The sequence below is a fragment of the Amblyomma maculatum genome, chromosome 1, assembly GCF_055883805.1.
Source record: "Amblyomma maculatum isolate TAMU_Amacu chromosome 1, ASM5588380v1, whole genome shotgun sequence".
In the NCBI taxonomy this organism is placed as follows: Eukaryota; Metazoa; Arthropoda; class Arachnida; order Ixodida; family Ixodidae; genus Amblyomma; species Amblyomma maculatum.
In genome coordinates this window covers 328,219,016-328,235,947 of record NC_139344.1, presented here as the reverse complement: position 1 = coordinate 328,235,947, position 16,932 = coordinate 328,219,016, and the positions used below count along the sequence as shown (strand labels likewise).

The window sequence follows — 16,932 nt, the reverse complement described above, 5'->3', positions numbered from 1 at the left end:
CGCCTGAAAGGCAAGGGCAATGTAACAAAGAACCTAAGACGTAGCTGAAGAAGAAGAAACAAAAGGCTTCAGAGCGCATATTTCATTTTTACCCTACCATATATAGAAGCACGAAACTTGAAAAAAAAAAAAAAAAAAACTCCGGCTAAATGGTTCTTGCAACCACAATTATTGTTATTTCTTCGTGTTCAATGCCATGCAGCATGTGTTCTCTGCAAAAGGTTTCCCTTCTACCGTTTCTGTTATTATGGTTTCAAGAAGTCAGCGTTTAGTGGGATCAGCGTTTTCTCTGATCCCGATTAAAAGTTGCGGACTCCGACAGCACGAGCTTTTGGATGCTGACTGGGCAGAAACCTCCTTTCTTTATTCCTTGCTTCAATCAATGCACAGGCCAGCAAAAAGTGCGTCCCGGCTGTGACATGTCGCTGCTCGTGCACAACCGGAGGCAGAGGCTGGGATTATTACTGCCGCGGCCAAAAGAGCAAAAGGAGCAGCGCCCCCGCACGCACTTTAAAAACTCGAGCGCCTCGTCAGCGTCGCTTTCTCTTGCACATATCCCCCCCCCCCCCCCCCCCCCCCCTTTCTCTTTCACCATTTCCTTGCCGAACGGACGGGCGGATGAAAGGAAGGGCTAGAGGGCCACGCGGGAATGCAGATGGAACGGCTCTGGCAACATCCTTCCTGCCATTCGCGCGCTTTCTGGGCGTCGCGTTATGAGCGCTGCCGCTGCGGCGTGCGTCCGCGGCGGCTTACAGAGGTTTACAACCCGTTACACCCCTCCCCCTTTTTTTTTTTCTCCTTCCTCATTTCTCCTCACCTTCTATACTTCCTCATGTTCCCACCAGAGGGAAGAGACTGGTGGAATACTGATGCCTTGCCTTAGGTGCATCTCGGTTTCGGCCAGTAAAATTCTCGTACCCTGTTCGAACTTTATTTCGTTTTGTGCGCTGCCATTCTTTGCTTGCTACTTGCCTCGTGATGAGCAGCTTCTTTGTCAGCAGTACTTATCACTAACTGGAGCTTGTCTACGCAGCCAAACAACCTGACTTTGATTGCAGCCATGGCTGTGGGCCATTTCAGGTCATCGATTGATTGGTTGATTGACGGACCGACTGAATGAATTACCTGCACATTCAGTTAACCGCTTGTTTTTTCTTTCATTCTCTTTAACTTTGTGCCAGTCGCCCTGAAAGCCTGCCTCGCTTTATTATTTGTTCCGATCAAACTAGATGTTACAAATAACGGCAACGTCCTAGAGCCTGACACTTTGAAAACATTCGTCAGTGCATTTTTAGCAACTCAGACTTAATTGAAGGCATGGTTGTTATAAATGTTTTTGCCGCCACGTTATATTATTACTGACTAGATTCAAGTGGACATTTTCCTCATCAGTACACATTTCCTATGCTTCCTGTGTCGGCCAAAAGCATTAGCTATAACCAAGTGTGCTCACACCGGCAGAGAGGGAACACTATTAACGCAAAATGCGCTAACTGATCGTGATGAAGAATGATCGCGACTCGTTTCGTGCGAGGCCGGAGAGCGGGAGTGAAATACACGAAAGCAGAACATGCATCAGAAGTAAAAGTCCGCACCGAAGCCAGAGGCGCGCGAAAATAGAAGAGTAAAGAAAGGTTATGCCTGGGAGCGACAATCGCTCGAAGATGAATGACTCTGTTGCGAAAAGTGGTTTCGATCAATAAACGACAAGGCCAGGGAGCGAGACACGGAACCCTTCTGATGGTCTTCTAAAGGGCTCGGCCGTCAGACCTCGCACTTGAAGCCGCAACACTGCTTTGGGCTCGGTACTTGGGCCACACTCGATTTAGGGATTTATTCGAATGTCGGAGAACTCTTTGAGCGGAAGTTGACCGTTATCATGAACGTGAATCAGGAGGTAAAGATAACGATGCGTGTTCATTCCTCTTGCTCATGGGTTTCTCGAATGCACTGCCTTTTCGGCAATTGTTAGCCGGGCCTAATACCCAAGCCTCGAAGATGTGTGGTATATTTGAAGCAAAGTACGAAAACGACATTGTCTATGACGGACACCATAGTGAAATGCTCAGGATGGATTTCGACTACCTGTATTTTTTTAACGTGCACTGATATCGTACAACATACAGACGCCATGCGTTTCGTGTCCATCAAAACGTGGCCTCCGCGACCGTGATCGAACCTGCGCCATCGGGCTCTATCAGGATAGGGGTCGATGACCACGCGTTAAGCGTGGGCTCCCTGCGCTATTACTGTTTCTTCTTTTTTTTTCTCCAAGAGGGCCCCAAACAAAAGAAACAAGAACTTAACAAAGTGCTATAACCACTGGGCGAAGGCGGCAGGGCAAGACGCGAAGAGTCCTTCCAATACAGTAGAACCCCTTTATAGTAAAGTCAATGGGACCAGCAAAAATCTTTACTATATCAGGGTCTTTACTATATCAGTTGTTGGTAATGACATATTCCTAAGGTGCTGTCTGGTAGTTAAATGGGCACTTATTGAACACGTCTTGTTGCTCAATGAAATATATATATATATATATATATATATATATATATATATATATATATATATATATATATATATATATATATATATCTTATGGAAGTACCTCTTAAGCTTGAGGACAACGTGGCTATGAATACAACCAAGTTTGATTTCATGTGAAAACCAAAGCCTTGCATGAACACTGTGTCTACTTGCTGTTTCTGTCTTTTAAAAGGCTATAAATGATAAATGCGCGTGGCAATCAAGTGCTGCAAGACCACACACGCTGCACCTCCACTTCTTGCCTCCACTACCTCATGCCTCATGCTGCATAGTGCTGTGAATGCTTGCCCGTTTCTTCCCCTTCTTCATTCTTTGCTGCACTTTACTACGGACCGCGCCGCCTCTTTTCTATGTTTGTAGACCAGCGTTACTTTCTTTCTTTCTTTTTTTTTTTAGCGCTGCATGCTTTCCCTCACGGCTTCGAGGTTTTTGTAAAGTAGGCTTCTTCTAAAGGCTGCTAAGTCTAGTAGCAAAGCCACCTAAACGAACACTCGGTGGTATTTTTTTGTTTTCAAATACGAAAAAATCTTTGCCTCACGATTCCAGGTAGTGCGCGGGCGGCGATGTCATATCGTGGGAGTCGTCACCGCGGCCAGGCGCGCTTTACTATAACCGATTGTTACCAAAAATGTATTTAGTATAAGGGGGGGGGGGGGGGATGTACAGTTGTCTGTGGAAGATGAACTGGCCAGGACTTCAGTTTCACTTTACTATATCAGAGTTTTTACTATATCCGAATTTACCATTGCAATATGAATGAAATTGTCTAAATCTGATTACGGGTTTATCTGAAAAGTGGGAAATCGCTTATATTTCTTTACGGTTTGAAAAATAATTAAGGGAGGCGCCGAAACGTTCTATAAAGATGGGCAGTATATTTGTCGCGTCATATGCGTTCTTCTTGAGTGAATAAGCCGAATTTCGCTACTAAGTCCCATATCGAAGCGCCACTTCAATGTTTTATTGATCGGGAGTGAGGGGGCGGGAGGTGAAAGCGTACGCGAAAAACTCGACATTCCACGCCGCATAATCTAAGTACGTGCAACGACATTTGGATATCCCCGTCGCGAGGGCTCAGTGGTTAGCGCGCTTGACTGCTGAGTCGAGAGATACCTGGTTGTGATGTCGGCCGCTGCGGCCACGTTTTGAAAGAGGCGAATCGCAAGACATCTGTATATACTGTATGGTAATGCACGTAAAATAACCCCAAGTGGTCGAAATTATCCGGAGCCGCCCACTGCGGTGTCTCTCATAGCATGAGTTGTCTTGAGGTATTAGACCGGCAAACAAATTCATTCATTCATTCTCTAGATAATCTCAAATCATGTTAACATTTTGAGCTCCATTTCAAAGCAACGCATCAACGTACATCATCTTAAACCGGGCGGCTACCCCCAACGATGGCATGATATAGCATGATGTCATGTAACGGTAAAACACCAGCTCATTGTCTTACGCTCGCCACAGTGCTTCACCGCTCACCTGCTGGTAACACAAGAATTCAGAATTCTATACCGAGCGAGACGGTGACATTTACATGGAGAATAAATGAGACTGACTGAACGAGGTCCTTATGATGTGCGATCTCAGCTAACGTTGAATAACCGTCAGGTGGTCAGACCTGAAAGTGGTCACTACAGCATCCCTCTTAAACAGTTAATTTCTTGGAGGCATTCAAATGGGGACAGGTCTATTTGCATGAAGGGCCTTGTCCTGCAGAAAACTCAAACAGATCGATGGTTATGATTGGATTCATGATCACGATGCTGATGATGACGTTTACATACCTCTAGTTCTTATGATCTACTTCTCGCTTAAAGCTTCTTTCCCTTCTTACAGTGGAAAGCACCCAGGCCAGAAGTATGCTCTTCAGATCGACCTCTCCAGCCCGTCTTGTGTTGAAGGTCTTCTCTCTCTTCTTCATCCACTTAACGGATCTCGTCCGCGGCCGACCGGACCGTGTCCTGCCTTAGCGGGGACGGAATTGCATCGGACGCGGTCATGCTCGAGGCTCACGGGAAGTGGATGCAACGAGGGCTTGCGACGACGCCGGACTATAGCGACCAAAGGGTTCCCCTGATGGAGTGCCGCCGGCGCTGTTCTTGCATCGATCTGTTGACGAGGCTCGCGAACGCGCGACTGCGGAGATCTAGCATTACGCCCGTGCACCCAACAACAAGCAACCCGCCGACAGAAAAGAAGGGGGAGTTACCCCGCTCTTTCTCCCTCCCCCTCCCGGTCGGAACAGAAGGACCCGGGTGGGGCCCTCTTTTTGTGCCGGGTCATGAATATTCAGAAGGCGAGTTCAACACGGTGCTTAGTGCCAGGGAAAATAACTAGCGCGGCCTTTCTCTCGATGACGCCAACTTCTTGTTCCCGCCTCTCGATTCGGGCACGCAGAAAGTTTAACTCAGCGCGAAGCGGTTCGATTGGCTTCACCTTGTGTTTGTGTGCGTATTTGTGCCAGCGCCTGCTGCTTTGATGGCCGGCTATTAGCGCTGAGGTAATGGAGAAGCCACCTGCTACGGTTGTCAGGTAGCAAAGTAGAGAAAGGGAAATAATCCTCTCCACTGGAGAGGATATTAATAAAGATACCCATGGTAAAGTATACCACGTGTACTAGTTAAATGTAACCAAATATTTAAGACGGCGTGTCCCTGTCCAGTGCAGCCATCTGAGGGATCTAAGGGTGGTCACCTGGCCTAGCCTGCAGTATCTTTAGTTCGTCACGATTGATTTGCTAGCAAATAACAATTACTGAACGTTTTAAGTATTCTCTTGATGAACAAAGCGTCAATGCAGAAGTTGTAGTTCACCTTTAAAAAACGACTAGCTATCACTTTTCTGCCAAGGTAGTATTTACGCATATTTACTTAGCAAATTTAAATGAAAGCGAATGTATGACCAACTGCTCGCTCATATCTCTTGCTCAGTACTCACACGAAATACCCACCCGTCAGAGCACTCCAACGAAAGCCGTATTTTGTTCTCAGCACTGCTGGCACAGCACTCAGAATAGCAGCACTGCTGCCGCGTGGAGGCTTTCTTGTTGAACGGTCAAGATTTAAGGCTGGTAACAGGCTACTTGACGACAGACGTACTTTTGTGCAAACGTATTAGTATCATTTCTGAAAACGAGCTGTCACGCATTAGTACTTTCTTTCTGAAGCCAATAAATAAAATGGCAGCGAATTAGTCTATACTCACCAATTGATCACGGATAATGAAGAAATACTCCAATCTAGGCAACGCGATTCTGATCAACCCTGAGATGATTTCAATGCGCTATAACATCACGCCTCTTCTTTTAAGGCTGAGTTACCTCTAGCTGAGCAGCTTGATAGCATGGAGTAAAGATAGGAAGTAGAAGAGAAACAATTAAAATCAAGGAAAATACCTAATGTTAACGTACTCTCACTGCTTATCAACAATTACGCGTTGCAATAGCCTTTGTTTTATTTCTTTCCTAATTTGTCAAAAACCTTACTACATAAAGTGCATTACGATACCATCCAAATCTCATCATGCGGGCATTTTGGAGCGTAAGCTCTATTAGGGACGCAACTTCGAGTTTTGCCCCAGTGGATCCGAATCACCTGAGTGAAGACAGACACCCCCACCTCTGTTTCCCCCAATACCAACGTAAACAAGAAAAAAATTAAAGATATCGAAATTATAAGGCGTTGTTAATGGCGCTATTGCGTCTATTCTTAAGACAAGTTCGAGCGCTCCCATAATTCAAACCGCAAAAGTTAAACTGTGCACACCCTTGCTAAACCCTGCAAAACAATGGTTAACGCAGCCCTCGCTAGGTTCAAGCCACGCTTAAACACCCACTATTTTATGTGTATAGTTTTATTTTCTTTTTTTTTTTTGAAAGGGAGAGCTACTGTAGCCTTTTTCGAACCAGTTATGCCATGCCCGGTGGCCGAACTCCATAGGAAAAAAAAAACGAGCGCGTTGACTAAATTTTTGAGCGTAGTCATACATCCTAAATCCGAACACAAGGAAATGGCTTCGTTTACCGAAATCCAACTCTGAAGGTTCGTGAAATTCGTAAATTTAGACACTGAATGGAATGAGATCAGTGTTACTGAGGGTAGCTCTGCACGACAGATAGAGTACGACTAACAAGATCTGAATAAGCATTGAGTTTGGTCTTCAGCGATATCAAACAGAAATTTAAATGAATAACACATTCGTGTGGTTTATTCCCGCGTGTAAGGGCAAACGTTGACGCCGAGAGAAATATTGCAAAATACGCACGCTCCTATGGAATCGCACTGCACACCGTCTTAAAGAGCGTGAACCTCGTCATAGCTTTTAAAATTCAAGCTATATTTGTAAAAGGAAAACATTGAGAGATTCTTAATCCGCTATGCGATTACACTTTAACGTTTTCTTGAGCGCACCTTTGTTTCTGTCAATCCGTGGACGGGCTTGCATAAGAGTAAATTATAACGGCAGCCTCTTTAACAATGTATGCAATATAACAATATATTTCTTGTGGCACAAATATAACGCTGACAGAAATTAATATGCTGCATCTATTACTTATGATTTCCCGTTTTTCTTTAGTCAGTATCCGCAAGTGATATGTATGTGGGAGCGTGAGAAGTTCTTCAGGCCACATTGCTCAACATGTGACCACTCCTTTCAAACGAGTTGAATTAATGGATCAGAAAAACTGATCACCGAATTGAAATCAGGATTAGCTTTAGAGCGAAGCTCCTCGATCACTGAAATAGCCTTCATGAGCATATATTTGTCTGTCACGGCCTTTGCCGGAGTGAAAACCTCTGGTTCGATCTGACTTTTTATTTATAGGGTTAAGCGTCCCAAAGCGACGTTGGATATGAAGGGCTCCGCAGTAGAGAACTCCGGAAATTGATGCCACCTGGACTACTTTAACCTGCACTGACATCGCACAGTACACGGGCGCATTGCTTTTAAATGCAACTGGCGCACTCTGGATCGAACCTACTATGTCCTAGGTAGTAGCCTTAGCCACTGAGCTAAGGCCACCGAGGCGAGTGAAAGCCTCTACAGTGAGGTAAAACTAAAAAAAGAAGCGCCAGGTGAACCTTAAATATGATTGTTCAGCCAAAAACGTCGGCGGATGCTTGTGACAACGCGGTTATTCTGATTAGGCCCCATCCTGCGCGGTCACGCTAGATAATCTAAGGGAATCATGACGTCATGAGAATCGGTCAACACCATTGGCCAGAGGGCGTTCGTTGGGCAGCATTTGTCCCAATAGTTCTTCAGCTACATCCGAATATCGCAAACCTCCCCGAAGTGCAAACAATCGTTAGCTAGAAAGCACAAGAACTTGGCCCGAGCGAAAAAGATTTTTACCTTAACACTGAATCGCTTCAGCAACTATTCCAACTTTGAACACAACTTTTTAAGAAATATCTGACATGGTTTGGTTTGCTTTGTAGGGTTTAACGTCCCAAAGCGACTCAGGCTATGAGAGACGCCATAGCGGAGGACTCCGGAAATTTCGACCACCTGGGGTTCTTTAACGTGCGCTGACATCGAACAGCACAAGGGTGCCTTGCTTTTCGCCGCCATTGAAAAGCGGCCGCCGAGGCCGGGATTCGATCCCGCATCCTTGGGAACAGTGGTCGAACGCCGTAACCACTCCGCCACCCCGGCGGGTAAATATCTGGCATGTTTTGAAAATCCAAATATCTGATAGAGGGAGAAAGATTAGAAAAAAACTATCGTGAGGGTTCACCAGACTGAGCTGTGGCAAGTACACATGCATGGCCGATGTCGGGAAAGCTTGCAAGGTATTTGTCGCCATGATACTTAGAACGTAGAGGACCCATGAAAAAAAAAAAAAAAAAATGTTTGAGAATTACGAACCGGCCCTCATCCTCTTCTCTCAACGTTTAGAACGAACCGACTGTTACTAACAGAGTAGACCACTGATCTCCCAGAAAAATGGATAGACTCCTTCTTTCTGTGGCAAAAACAAAACTGTCCAAGGTCGTCGTTCAGTATCTTAACATTCTACAGAAAAGGCGAGTGAAATAATTCGTGTTTTCAAAGAATACAAACTTCCACATTACACGGCTGGATGCATGCTTAATCTAATTACATTTTGCCGCAGTGAGATGAGAAATTGCTGCTACAGCATTCCGGAAAGCTAGGTCGTTTTTCTCTAATGCTCGGCAGAGCGCAGGGATGGAAAACACGTAGTTTTAAATTTCTTTCAAACAGAAGCAAGGGTCGCGAATCCTTGAATGCACTGGCGGTGACAAATGGATGCCAACTATGGTTCGTTCAAAAAAAAAAAAGAAAAAGAAAAAAAAAGACGGTTTCTTTTCTCTACGGCGCGCTCGCTCCACCTAACGTATTTTTTATGTTCTCTTGTTTCTTCACTGTTTGTGGTATGTCGCAGGCATATATGCATGCATCAGCATAAAGGTGCAGTTTTAAAGAGGTTTTTAGGTACCAGTTCATCCACTCTTTCTCACTTCCACCATTCGTCTATTGTAGTTTTCTTCCGCTTAGCTTTCTCCTAGCTGAGAGGAAATGGCAAGACTATTTTGCTCCGCCCTGCGTGCTTTTCTTTCAGAGCGATTACTGCTCTCCTATAGGCAGCCGATATGTACACAGTAAACAGCAGGATAGCGCACGCAATTAATCTTGTACTTTTGGTTTCTTTTCATCATAGGTGGGCTGTCTTGGAGGCATGCACTGTGGAACTTCTCTGTTATTAGAGAGACCTATCTTCTTTATGACGGCGAATGTCGTGGATTATACGCGAAACGAACAGAGTCGTGGCGTTAAGCTCTTCGGTGTACGAGGCTGGTTGTGTCCTTTCGTTATTGGTCTTACATGTTTAAGCAACCTCCTTCCAATATCCTAAACCATGGTACCTAAACCGGCAAGATGCAACTCTGGACATGTTTATAGAGATTTCCTTTCTAGTTACTATTTGCTCCTGAACAACCTTTTCCTCCCAATTTGTTTCATGGCTATATCTGCCGCGCCATATCTGCACGTCGCGTTTCTCAACTAATTCGAATCAACGGGATGCGAAGGCATTACGTGGGACAGGCGTTGAAATAACCATGCATACACGCACTCCCACCTTCGTGCAGAAGCAGCCTTGTCCTTTAGGAAATGCAGGACACCACGTCCCTAGTTCCGGAACCAGCAGCACCCATTCACAACACGGTCACCCGGACTACGCACATCGCGAGCCATGGTCGTCGTATTCCACGTCTGCAGTTCACACGGCGGTCCGCTTTCGCGGGAGGACATGACACATAGCCTCGGGGCGCGCGCGCCCCGTCGACCCGAACCACAGGAGGAAGAGGCTACGAAGCAGCGTGGCGGCGATGCTCGCGGCGCGCGTAGACGAGACGAGTGCCGCATCCGCCTCGGTGTCCCACCCGCGGCTCACTGCTGCTCCTCCGTGGGCCGCTCCGACTGCGGAGCCGGGTGCCGAGAGGAGGACGACCCTTCCCCCCTCTATCTCTCCGTCCTTCCCTCCTCTCAGCCTAGGATCAGAGTAGGGCGGATGAAGAGGAAAAAAAAAAAGAAAAGAAAATGAGAAAGATTGGAGGAAACGGGCGCGGCGAGACGGCGGCGCGTATGCGTCCAGGCCCCTGGGTTGGGCCGTGCTGTTAGTGAACGGCGTCCTTTAGAATATGCGGTTTGAGGGATATACGGTTCTTGAAGGCAGGAAGGAGCCTTCAACAGATACGTCGGCCGTGGCAAGCCAGCAGGTTTTTAATGGAGTTGATTGGCATATTCGCCCTGAAGGGAAGTCTTGTTAAACTTGCGAAGCAGTGTGGTGGAACGTGCCGATCAGTGTTTCCTCTTTTTCCTTTTTCACTCTTTCTCCGTACGTGTCCCAAGATATCACTTAAGAATCTTACGTTTTCGTGGAAAGGAAAATTCAGTAGAACCTCAAGGGCTGGTGTAGCAAATGCACACATTTTTAAATTTCTTATCCCGAGTCACTCTAAAAAACAAAAATAAAAAACAACATGCTATCTAAGGCTTGGCACAATTTGATACTTTGCGCTGTGAGCAGAATAAGGCGCCTGGAAAGAGCAGTGAGACTGTAACATTAAGCACGCCACACATACCACATAAAACTGGTGTCGGAACTAGTTAAGAACATTATTTGCACAAAAATATGCTCTGGTAAATATCTTGCTGGTACCTGCAAGCAGGTTCGAAATAAATCATGTCTGCTGTCTTATGCCTGACCAAGAAAGCGACGGAGAATATTTCACGACACTCAGCTCAAATAATTAACTATATGCAGTTGCCTAATTAAAAGAGTCTCGAGTCTGCGTTTCTGGTCGTATATAAATGCGAAAGTATTTCTTTGTGATGCTCGAAAAGCACCACTTCTTTCTTCGTTGGTTGCCGAAGTGCACATCATATCTCCTTGTTAGCCAGCAAGAAAAAAAAAAGAAAAAAACTTGTACGGCTTTTATTGCGATGAATTAGGAACTGCTTTGGGAGCTTACACAGCGGCTTATGTTTCGCCTGCTGAGCAATCAGCGCGCAAAAAAAGAAGGAATGTTCCATCGCTGAGTCCTCACCTTTCAGTTGTGCCGTGGGGAAATAAAAGAACTTCCCACATCTTTTCCCTTCGAAAGTTTGAAAAACCGCACGAAAATAAAGTAATAAATGAAGGAATAACAACGAAGTATTGAAAAAAGAAAAACAACACTCAATCGAGAGTACATTTTAGCTGTGGTGTGTTCTTTCTTTTTTTGTATATTCAACATTCTCTGAACAAAGGAAGCTGAGTGACTCAAGAAAAGCGGAAGGTGCGCAATAACATTCATGATTTCTTCCCCATTTAGTTTGAGCAAAGTCTAGCCTCACAATGTAATATTTTATTTAATTACTTGTTTTTTTTTTGTAATTTCGAAATATATATTCCAGCATGGTTAAGAAATATTGAGAAAGCCTTCCTTCGGGCGTACCTTGCTTGCGCCGCTTTATATATGTGGGCTTTGCTTTTGATAAATTGGGTAAACATCCTGAATTCAAGCGTTTTTATTGTTATTATTTTCCACTGGAAGAGAATACTGAATTTTCGTTTGCCTGTGCTAAAAAAGTGCTAATGTGCATTTGAGTGCTGATTACGACGAAAAATTTCTGTTAAATAGAATGCTTTTGTAGGTAACAAGAATTACTTTTTGGATGGATTCAATTTTGAAATTGGTTTGTGCCATGTAGTTGTCATTGATTTGTTAAATTTCAGTTTTCTGGTCCGACCAAGCTCTAAATAGATTCTTTTCAGCCGTTCATCATGCACTATCTCCTACGTCCAGACGTGTCAGGAGCAGGGGAGTTCAAAACACGCTTCAAGACCAGATCAGGCGCTAAACTGCGCCGAGAACTGCTTGTTATTTTGCCAAGGACATTATAGTATGTACGAAATACATTTTTTTTCTTGTATGCACTACAAAAATATATCGAACGAAAAACCTTTATTTCTTCTGGTTTTGTTCCTTTCGGGGCGACGTTCATGCGATCTGATATTTGTTAACGTTCGAGCTTTACTTTAATTAGGAGCTTAATTGGCCAGCCGCGCTCCAAGTGCGCTACGTGGGAGCCAGGTTTGTATGTTCGCATTGCTACTCTTTCTTCATTAGCTTCTGAACCTGTTTCTACGTTTGCCCACGACGAAAGGCTCGTAAGCAACGCACACAAGGAACATTTCCACCTTTCACCGCGCTGCTTTAGATACGCTGGTTTCCTGCCCTGGTGACTGCTAAGGGGCCCGACACCTCCTATAGTATGATCGAGAGAAACACTATACGCCATACTGCTCACATTTATTACCATGACTGGGTCCCACGATAATAGCATGCGTTGCTTTTCGATTGGATGCCGTAATAAACAGGTATTGTAACACGTAAAACACGGAAATCAAAAGCGCGTGGGCCAGTTTCACATTGATCACACTAACCAACTGGGTCCACATATGAATGGTCCCACACTGCTGCCCTGCTGCCAGACATTTTCCAGGAAGATGGAAGAAAGCCAATACCATCACAAAGAGAATGTTCTCTACGAATAGGCGCTTATCCACAGCAGAGCCATCAGCTGGATCTAGTGGCGTGGCGCCACACAGTGGCCTAGCTGCCAGAAATTTCCCAGAACCATATACACATTTTTTTTTTATTGCAAGGAAAGCCCCTACCTCTCCAAAAAGAATGTTCTTTACGGATAGGCGCTTGTCGGAATGAAGTAACGGAATGTCCTTGGGCCCCACGGCGGCCCCATTTCACCGAGCGTATGTAGGGAGCGTCGGGTGGAATTCGACACGCGTCGCCACAGTCGACGACCCGAGGAGCCGGAACGTCTCCAAGACATGTGTCGGGGTGCACCAGCAGCCGACGGATTCTCCGTGGCTCGTCCGGCCGCGGGAGTGGCCTGGTCGACTTCAGAGTTGCGTGACGCGTGCGCTCTGACCCTTCGACCTTGGGGGAGAACCCGAAAAAAGGCGCGGACACATCAAAACGATAGAAGCAGCCACCGCCAGAAAAGAGGCGCTCCCCCAACAGAAACAGATACCACACCCTGTACAGCGTGAGTCGCCCGGCGAAACGGAAGAGAGCAGGCCGCATTTCAGCCCAGTCGGCCCAGTCATTACGCCGTCAGTCCCCGCGGGTGGGATTTCTCGGAGGAGAGCCAACGGCGATCGCTCACGGGCTTCTCGATGTGTCTGCCCCGTTCTCCTCTGCACTCTTTGCTTCCGCTGGGCCAGAACGTAAAAACTCGATAGCTGTGCGGCGGCGTTAGAGGCCATCTTGGCAGGCGTGTATGTACGTTGCCAGTGAGACCGCAATGCGGCTGAGTCAGGGGTTTACGCTTTGCTACTAGGATTTCGGCTCTGGCTGTCGTGGACGTTGCTGTTACAGTCTTGAGAACCGCACGCAATAGGATGCGACATTCTGCAAAGATCGCCACTGGAGACGTATTTATTTCCAGCTTCTCTCTCAAATGAGAGCGCTGCGCCATTTTCCGCCTTTGACTTCTGAGTGCCGCCCAGCATTTACAACTTTTCATCAAGAACTTTTAGCCGGCCTTAATTGATTTAGGATACAAGTTGTAAACATTCAGCATAGAGTATATTTTTTTTTAAAAGGAGAGGGGGGGGGGGGGGGGGTGGAACGCTAGTGAGAAGCATTTGAATGCCGTATATTTTATTCATTTTGCATTTTAAAAATTCACAATTTTAAACACCTCCTCGCTCCTTTCAGAAAGATCGGTACTCCTTACGGTACGGCTCCAATACACAGAACCTGGCAAACGGAAGGTCACATGTCACTCCAGCGACGATTTGTAAATGTGCAGTCGGGCGGTGCCAGTTGTTAACAGTGAGCTACGGCGTCAGTGTCTTGACAGCTGTCGTGCATCTACCCTTGTCGGCTTTTTTTCTCCTCAGGAACCACTGCACTAGGCGTGCAAGGTATATTTGGGCGTGGGCGATGCCTGACCCCACCTCTGTCAGGGCGGCGATGGCATAGGCGTAACGTCCTTTCGTAGCGGTCATGGCTGTACGTGCAGGCACAAGGGCGGGAATCGAGAGGAACATCGCTCTAGCATTTCTTCCGATTTGCTTCTGCGATGTTTGTGTCATAGAAGGGCAGATCTACGTACGCGATTTTGTTAGGTACAACTGACGATCACATATGTTCCTTGACGAGGATTGGTTAATTAAAAATTAAATGTCGGTATGTATACTGACGCCAGCGGGCCATAATACGTGGCGTGTAAGCCGCATGGGCGATGCCCCCACTGTACGACTCTTAACTCGCGGCGGCATATCTCATCTACTCTGAGATTGCCCTGCTTTTTCTACTGGGCGCTCCGAGATCAAACCCTACCGCCTGAACTACCGTTCCCTTCTAGAAACTGATGCTAACACACAGATGATATTTGCCAAGTATGGCTCGCTTAGTGGCCTGGTTAGAGCAATGTGATTTGAGTGACGACATAAACAATGAAGATTCTGTCTACTCCCCTTTATCCCCATCCATGGCCATGAGCCTTCCCATTCAATAAAAGACATTCAATCAATCAAATGTCGGTGTTTTATAGTATCTGTGGTGCTTACCTGAAACTAAGCAACACGCTGTCGTCGTTTGTCGATATCACTGACTATTTCTCAATGCTTTAATTTGAGCTATACGTACACGTAGGATTCGGAAGGAACTGAAAACCGATAGTGGCTCCAGGAGCAGAATTTCCCTCTTAGAAGCATGGAAGAAAACTCTCCGTCGAATCTTCTCTTAAGAGTTGAGATAATGCTGCACGGAATTGACAACACAAGTGGCCAGGCAAGTCAATGGCAGCTTAGCCCCTTCAGTTGCTGTCGTTCGGAAAGAATATATCAAAAGTATAGTGGAAGGAAAATAATTTGGTCTTTACTAAGCCTTTATTACCTTGGCTCGAGCCGGAGGTAGTGCGATAATCATGAAAAAAAAAAAAAGTATTATTGTATAACAATAAAATAATAGAATTGTAAATTATCGCTTGAAAAGCGCAAAAGTCAAAGTCAGGCGAACTGCGTAGGCGAATATAGATTGTACACTTCTTGTGGTGATGATAAAATTTAGGCATATGGAAGCTAAGGTTGTGTTCTAAATATGCCTTCAATTCATATATGCTGCAATAAAGGGCGTATACATGCCGGCTTCTTTTTCCTTGTTCTGAATCTACTCAGGCGGATGTCATTAGAAAAGACAACGCGAAGGGGACCAAAAGCAGTGGTCGGCATTGCTTTCTATATATTAGTCCTTTAATTCTTTAGTTAGCATCTGGTTTTTGACTACAGGTTTTTCGCGCTCGAAATTGTTTTCGTCTGTTTTTTTCTGCCCTTACTTTAAATGAACTTATTCGTGCTGCTGAATTCACTTTCAGAAAGATTCCATAAGCTCCTTACTTGAAATCAGTAAAAAGCTGACTCATTCCCCCCCCCCCCCCCTCTCTCCAGAAAAATAAATAAATATGGAGAATGGGCCCGTTTTCCCTATTTCGTATCTATGTTTTTTTTTTCTCGGTTTAAAAATGTCATATATGTTTGGTCACAGGTTAGGAAAAAATGAGCAAATGAGATTTCATGGCCACGGTCACGTTGAGTAGATATCATGTTTTAAATTAATTTAATGAAAACAAACGTAGTACATAACGAAACGGCTTTGATGTAAGAGCGCCAGGAATGAGGCTATAATAATAGTTCGGCAGGCGATTGCATGGGAAATGAGACGTGCAACATCAAGGGACGCAAAGAAAGAACCATGAAGGACTAAACAGACACTGGTTGGAGATTTCTGAGGTGACATGAAAAAAGAAGCTCGAGTGGTGAGCCGGGGGCCCAGATTCGATCCTGGCGGCGGCATCTACGTTGCGATGGAAGGCGCCAGTGTACCGTGCGATGTCAGTGCACAGTAACCCGGCCTGGTGGTAGAAATGATTTTGAGCCCTCCACTACAGCGTCTCTATAACCTGAGTCACATTGGGACGTTAAACCCCATAAACCCTAAACCAAAAAGAAGATATGGGTAATAGTAAGACATGCAATCCACTGAACTGATAGGCAGTGGTCCGGCAGATTGTCGGAGAGGATAACAAGGAAACCGACTCATGATCGTGGGCTGCCGAGAACCAGTCAGAGTAAAAAATGGAAAATTTACCGGAATAACGACTCTGCGGCTTGCCACAGATAGAGAAAATTAGATGATGATGATGATGATTAAGAAAAAAAAACCTGGTTTACGAAACTAGTGATGCTAACCAGGCTCATGTTTATAGCGGTCCACCAACATAATTCGCTTAGGGAGACCCTCAGAAGCGAAGCGCGCAGCCATGCTTCTTGCAGTCTGCTAGCCATATAAGCTGGTCAGCTCAAGCGGTACGGTGGCTGCTGCGGCGACGTGGTTATAGCGGGTTCTAACTACAGCCCGAACTTGGAATCATCGTTTACCTAATGCAACCTCCAAGTTTCATCGGCTACAATTTAAACCGCTCACTAGTTTATTATATATCTTTGTTTTTTTCTTTGTCAGCTGTGTGGCTGTACTGATCTAGAAGCCAGTTGCCACAGTGCGTCCTTTTCAGAAACCGCGCCACATCATTTTCAGCTGGTATATAAAATAAACGCTGTCTGCTCAAAAAGTTCTAACATTTTGCAACCCGCTAGGGCGTACATTGTGGCCTATCGTTTCTTTTTCCTGACGGATCTCTCTGTGGCTTCGTATCGCCTGATGGATATTTCATTTCATTTTTCTTCACTAAGCTGGTCGCGCAAGAGCGGACCTCGCCCCCTCTTGTCCATACGCTGCCTGCTTGCAGGTGTTTTTTTTTTATTATTATTATTTTTTAAGA

At 45.5% G+C, this 16,932-nt stretch overlaps 1 protein-coding gene across 2 annotated transcripts in view; it reads right to left on the bottom strand.

The window, feature by feature from the left end:
* LOC146207384 (uncharacterized) overlaps positions 1-16,932 on the bottom strand; it is a 76,275-nt gene that overhangs the window by 31,726 nt on the left and 27,617 nt on the right. The window contains exon 1 of one of the 2 annotated variants that reach the window (XM_084587102.1): positions 9,656-9,981. The exons of the other annotated variant lie outside the window; for it this stretch is intronic. The gene's annotated coding sequence lies outside the window, so the exon portion shown is untranslated. Of the gene's footprint in view, positions 1-9,655; positions 9,982-16,932 lie in introns of those variants that run through there. 2 annotated transcript variants of the gene reach the window in all.